The sequence below is a fragment of the Acomys russatus genome, chromosome 9 (assembly GCF_903995435.1).
Source record: "Acomys russatus chromosome 9, mAcoRus1.1, whole genome shotgun sequence".
NCBI classification, from domain to species: Eukaryota; Metazoa; Chordata; class Mammalia; order Rodentia; family Muridae; genus Acomys; species Acomys russatus.
In genome coordinates, this window is record NC_067145.1 from 64,160,752 (window position 1) to 64,166,751 (window position 6,000).

Consider the following 6,000-nt stretch of genomic DNA (forward strand, 5'->3'; position numbering starts at 1 on the left):
TCCTCTTATCTAGCAAGGCAAAGGCCTTACCTGCACCTCACTGTGAAAACACTGTCCCAAACACTAAGCTTCCCTTCAGAACACCTGACTTAAGAATCAGAAGACTATTATCCCATAGACGATCTCACACAAAAATGAAAGATTAAACATATGACTAGCCTACTATTAATAGTCAAACTATGTTAAGTATCCAACTCTAACAATTTGCTTAATTGCTCAAATACACAATGGACTATGTAAGTATTTTAAATGTTCAAATATATGTTTTGCTTTACAGATTATTGCTTTGTATTTACAAGTAACTTTGATTCTGATTCTTATATAACATTTTCACAGTAGAATCTAACTAGATTTTTCTAAGTGCAGAAAAGTCAATAACAGCAGGCTTATATTTGTATTTCTTCCTCCCTCTCCCCTACCTCTCCTTAAAACTTAAAATGGTCACCAATTGCATGTACACATTTATCAGTTAGACTAAAAAAAAAAAAAAAAAAAAAAAAAATACTCAGGAAGAAACTTATATGTAAATTCTCTGTGTTCTACAGCTTTCATTCCTGCTGCTCACCCAGGGATTCCTGAACTCTCATGTTACACAGATCCCTGCAAGTGTCCCAGTGCACAGGCACACACATGAACGCCTGTGCACTGCAACAGTAGGGTAAGGAATACACTACCACAAGGAACTGAACTTCCCATATTTAAAGACTTCTATACTTTTATGATGACAATTTGTAACTTTTTAAGTGGGTGAGTGTAGTTTAACGCTGCACAGTGGTAGAGACACAGCAGACATTGTGTCGCTGTCATGGTACTCGTGTCTGTGGTTACACTGCAAGCCCCAAACACTTCAACAGGGGACCATAGGAAGCCACAGGTCCCTAACACCCCCAGTCACTGCAACACAACCCAGCTGCACTTCTTGGGACAATATGACACAGGCACTGCAAATAACTAATGGTCACTGTAGAGAGCCATGTGCAGATGTAAACTAGATGCCTTTCATCTCTTGTCAATTCTTAGAAAAAATATAAGCGAAGAATGGAATTAGTTTCCAGAATGAACTGATTAAAGGGTGGCCATAGTTGTTCTTTGTAGATTATCTACTTAAGTAATATAAAGTATGCAACCTAAAGCTGTACAGACAGAGTAATGTAGGTGAGCAAAGTACCAAATTAGAGCTAATGGTTAAAAATAACTCTCAGATGCTACGTTTCAGCTATTTATTATTTGTCAGGGATAATAAATACCAGGGGTTAGGAAGTAATGAGTTAAAAACCAAAACACCACCATTGTTAAAATTGCTTCAGGGACCTGGAGATGACAGATCATTTTACCCATCCCTCTAGTCTTTATATGATTTGTAAACAAAACCAAAAAAAGGAAGGAGAAAAACAGCAACAGCAAGGGCACACTGAGAGAAGCAAAGTAGCAATATAACAAAATGAAAACTAAAACTAGAAAGTTCTGAGCCAGCAAGATGGCTCAGTCCCTACAGGCACTGGCCACAAAAGCCAGTTGATTTCCCAGGACATAGAGAACCCATGTCTGCCTGTGAGTGGTCTTCTGACCACCACACTCATGTCACAGCATGCATACCCATATACATTATGCATAAACACACAGAATAACAACAAATCTAGGAAGTTTTTACACATAATTTCCACCACAGAAAACTGAAATTCAAAAAGAAGAAGAGTAAGGTCTCAAATTTCTTTGAGCCAGGCTCTTGGGTAATGGGCTTTCTCAGCTGGGCTATGTCTCTTGATCTGTGCCAAAATGACCACTTCTTGGAAGCAGTCTGTATATAGGCGACTTTACAAATGATTGACAGGTACATAATTCACAGTCTTTCTTGTATCAGAATTGACAAAAGTGATTAAATAAAGGGACAGAAAATAACATCTTCTTCCGTGCTAGGTAACTAGAGGTTAGACTTTAACTGGCAACAAGACAGCCTAGATGCGAGCTCAGCTTTGGTTGTAGCTCCGTCTAAGCTACATCAAGGAGGAAACAATGCACTGTAGCAAGGACCTCAACTGTGCAAACCTGTCCTCACAGTTCTGCTGAGCCTGGCACCGCTTCAGTATTGGCCTGATCCTCACCACAACTGTGAGGTTGGTTCAGTTACTGCCTGGTCCTCATAGCCTAACCTGCCAAAAGTTAAGGCATTTGCCAAGAGCCTACTAAGTGACCCATGAGAGATTCAGGCTTAAGTCACTGGGACCCTGGGTCTGTGGTCTTTCTTAATCATCATGCCATGACCCAAATCAAAAAAACAAAATTAATCACCCTGGGGAAAAAAAAATTATGTTAAGTTCAATTGAGGGTTTGCAAGCAGTGGAAGACTAAGGTTCACTGCACATTTGTTAGGTTCCCCCCCCCCCCCCCCCCCGTCTCTTCATGATACATTCTCTTTGCTTAGATTTAATGATGGTTTTTTTATTTAATAAGGAAAGTCAACCAACTGAAGGCTAAAGAGAGGAATAAAAATCTCCCAGCAGCTGGGTTGGGCTTTGAGCAGCCACTGTCCTAACAGGCATGTGACTGTTCTGTTACAAATGTCAAAAATCTTTGCTCCAATTAGCATCTCAATTAAGTTATGCTGGGATTTGAATGCCTCTATTAAATGCTATCATAACCATCCTAAAGGGAAATGGAGGGAGAATTACAAAAGGGTAAACGTTCAAATAAATCCATGCCATTCACAAGAACATGCAAATGGACATCTACCCAGAGCACCAACTTTAGGTTGGCTGAAGAACACCTAAATAGAACCAGAGTGCAGTTCTAACATTTTAATCGATTTTTCTTTATAAAGAAAGCACTCAAATGCATACTTATTTAAATGCCTTGCAAATGATAACTGCAAAACCCAAACTGTTCACCTTGGAGAATACTACAAGAGACGCAGCCTCCACCTGAAGTCTCTACAGAAAGAAGGTGTGGAGAACAACAGTTCTCTTCAGCGTTCAACAAGAAACTTATTTTTGACTTGATCATAATCGCATCTCCCGTCTTCTGATCTTTGATTCTCTGGCCTCTTCATCTTATAGGGTCTGCCAAAATACTGACTACAATGTAACCAGTGCTTACCACAGTATAAACAAAAAACAGGAAAAAATAATAGCCTGTTCAGAAATTCACTTTCTTCTTCTAGTCGAACACATTAGAGATTTTTGAAAGTACACGGACCATCCTGCCTACCATAAAACACTCAAACTTTTGGAGTACAACCAGATATGCTCTAATAATTTCTAGACACGGGTTGGAATCAATGGCATCGCTCCCCAACCCCCAATCATTTGAGGTTATGTATCCCGTAGTAATCAAGTTCAAAAGTGTTAACGTTTCCTGTTTTCTGTTTAAAAGGCATTTACTCTCTTCCTTTCCCAGTGATTATTTTTTAAAATATTTTTGCCGGCATAAAAAGCAATTTATGGGAAACTTAAGTCCCTCCCAGGTGATGCAGAGAGAGGACCTGAGCAAGACAACCTCACAGAGAGGACCTGAGCAAGACAACCTCACAACCCCCCCAAACTGCTTACTGCCTTTGGGGTGACCTGTCCCTGATTAGGCCACCTGGCCATTTCCTCTAGGCTCAAGCACACACACATGACTCCAGTCCTAATGTACACACCAAATGAAACCGGCCACTAAATACATGCCACCTTAGACACTACTGCGCATACAACTCTACAGGAAACCAGGTGCTGCGTGTGTACACAGTAGAAGACACTGGTCGGGCAAAGGATATTAACACCAGATACTCTGTAACACTTTATGACACTGGATACTCTGTATACAAAGATCCGGCAAACACAGCCACACACAATGCTAGATACTATGTGTACACATCTCATCGCCCCCGCCATACCGTGCACAGTGCAGCGGTGCGGTGGCACAGGCCGGCGTGGATACGAATTAAAGGACACACGGGTACTACTGCGTGCATACCGCCCATGACACCGAGTTGCTACACACAAACCACACAGGGCCGTCAGTACCACGGACACACAACATACACCGAGTACCACAGACACACACCACCAACGACAAAGTTCCGCGGGCACACAGCAAAAGCCCCCTCGGCTCGGCCTGGGGAACACCGCACGAGGGGGAGACAGTGCAATTGAAAGTTCGGGCCACAGGCAGCATCCCCATGAGCTTCTCCCCCTTCCCCCCGCGAGTTCTGCGTGGGCACAAGGCGGCTGATCCCGCAGGACTGCCGAGAAGGACCTGTTGAGGCAGCTGAGGCCTCGCAACGCGCCCGCCCGCCAGCCCCCTCGGAGAGCGACGGACACCGGCCTCGGGTCTCGAGAACGATTCGCTCGCTTCCATCGCTCCCCCCTCCGTCCCGCGCCACGGGTTCCGCGCAAAGGGCCCTCGGGCCTGGCCGGGCGGCAGGCGCGGGGAGCCGGCGGGAGGAGCTCACAAGACTCCGCGGCTTGCCGGCGCCGAGCAGGCCGCGCGCGCTCGCAGGTCCCTCCGCGGCCTTCACCTGAGCCTGCGCTCCACGCCGCAGCCCGAGTGGGGAAGGAAAAAAATGTGCGGGGCCGAGGGAGCGCGCCCACCTCGCAGGCCTTCCCGGCCCGGGGCAGGTCCCCCCGAGGCCACCGCCAGCCGCTCGCCCGCCCGGGAGGCCGCGGCCCCGGCAGCAGCCACTGCACAGGCCGCGCCACGGCCACGGACGCCTCCGCCCGCCCCGCCGCCGCCAACGCCGCCGAGCTTTCCCCACCATTATGCTCCGCTCCGCCGCCGCCGCCGCCGCCGCGCCCGGCCCCCTCCCTCCGGAGCCGCCTCCTTCCCGCCGCCCGGCGCCTCTCGGGCCTCAGCCGGCGACGGGCGCTGGGGGGCGGGCGGGAGCTGTGGGGGGGGGCGGTGGGGGGGACGCAGGCCGCCGCCTCCTCCTCCTCCTCCTCCCCGGCTCCCCCCCCCCCCCAACCAGCTCGCTGGCTCAGCGCGGAGGGCTCGGGGCTCGAGGGGCGCCATGTTGGCGGCGGCTTTCTGCCACAGGGAGGAAAAAAAAAAAAAAAAGCCTCGGCGCGCGCCGGGGCGAAGCCGGAGGAAGGCGCTGCCCGGACTGCCGGGGTATCGCGCGCCGGCTAGAGGCCCCGGGGCCGCCGCGCGCGCCCGCCCGCCCGCTCACCGCGTCTTCCTCAGCCCGACGGCGGCGCGGGGCCTGCGGGGCTGCAGAGGACGCCCGTGGTGGAGGGGTTGGGGGAGGGTTGTGGGAGGGAGAGTTGGCATCCTTCCCCCCCCCCCCCCACCGCCGCCGCCACCACCACCACCAAGCGGCGGTTCACTCGGTGCGGCGGGCGGCTCGCGGCCTCCGCCTCCTCCTCGGGGTTCATTGTGTGCGCTCGAGTGTCCCCCCCCCCCCCGCGTGGGGCCTGGGCCGAGCCGCGCACCGTGGGGCAGGGGGGGGTGCTCTAGCGGCAGGCGCGGGACTCGCGCGGGCGGCCGCCGGCGTGCCTCCCCCGCCCCGAAGGCTCCCGGGGAGCGCGCCGCACCCGCACCCGGCTCCTACCTTCCCCGGGCGACTGGCCTTCCGCGCCTCTCCTGGAGAAATCGGCTTCAGCATGTTCTAAAGGGCCCGCACGCGAGCTCCATTACCAACACACGCGTGCAGGCTTGCGTACGTGCCGGCGCGCGCTGCAGCCGAGCACCGAGGCGCGAGGGGTAGTAGCATTGTTAGGATCCGGCCAAGCCCGCGGGCTGCTACGCTGCACGCGGGGTGGACCCGCTCCACACTTGGGCTTGGCTCTCAATGGCTCCGTTGTTGGACAGGCACTCGCCCGTGCACTTGACCCGAGTGGGTAAGATAGTATCCCCCGCCCCGCCCCGCCTCTTTCCAGCCCTGTGCTAAAAAAAAAAAAAAGAGAGAGAGAGAGAGAGAGTTGCAGAAACACCCAAGTTCCTCATCCCGTCTATGCACTAAAGAGACAGTTAGAAAGAATGGACCACCCATTATCAATCTGGTTAGAACATTACAAATTGCTG

The 6,000-nt window shown here is 51.1% G+C and overlaps 1 protein-coding gene across 4 annotated transcripts in view; it reads right to left on the minus strand.

Moving 5' to 3' along the window:
• Window positions 1–5,723, minus strand: part of Zmynd11 (zinc finger MYND-type containing 11) — an 85,101-nt gene extending 79,378 nt beyond the window's left edge. Inside the window, exon 1 of one of the 4 annotated variants that reach the window (XM_051151465.1) lies at window positions 5,528–5,723. The gene's annotated coding sequence lies outside the window, so the exon portion shown is untranslated. Of the gene's footprint in view, window positions 1–4,571; window positions 4,596–4,735; window positions 4,787–5,146; window positions 5,213–5,527 lie in introns of those variants that run through there. The other 3 variants (XM_051151467.1, XM_051151466.1, XM_051151468.1) reach the window with 3 other exon arrangements.
• Between the last annotated feature and the right edge of the window lie 277 nt (window positions 5,724–6,000).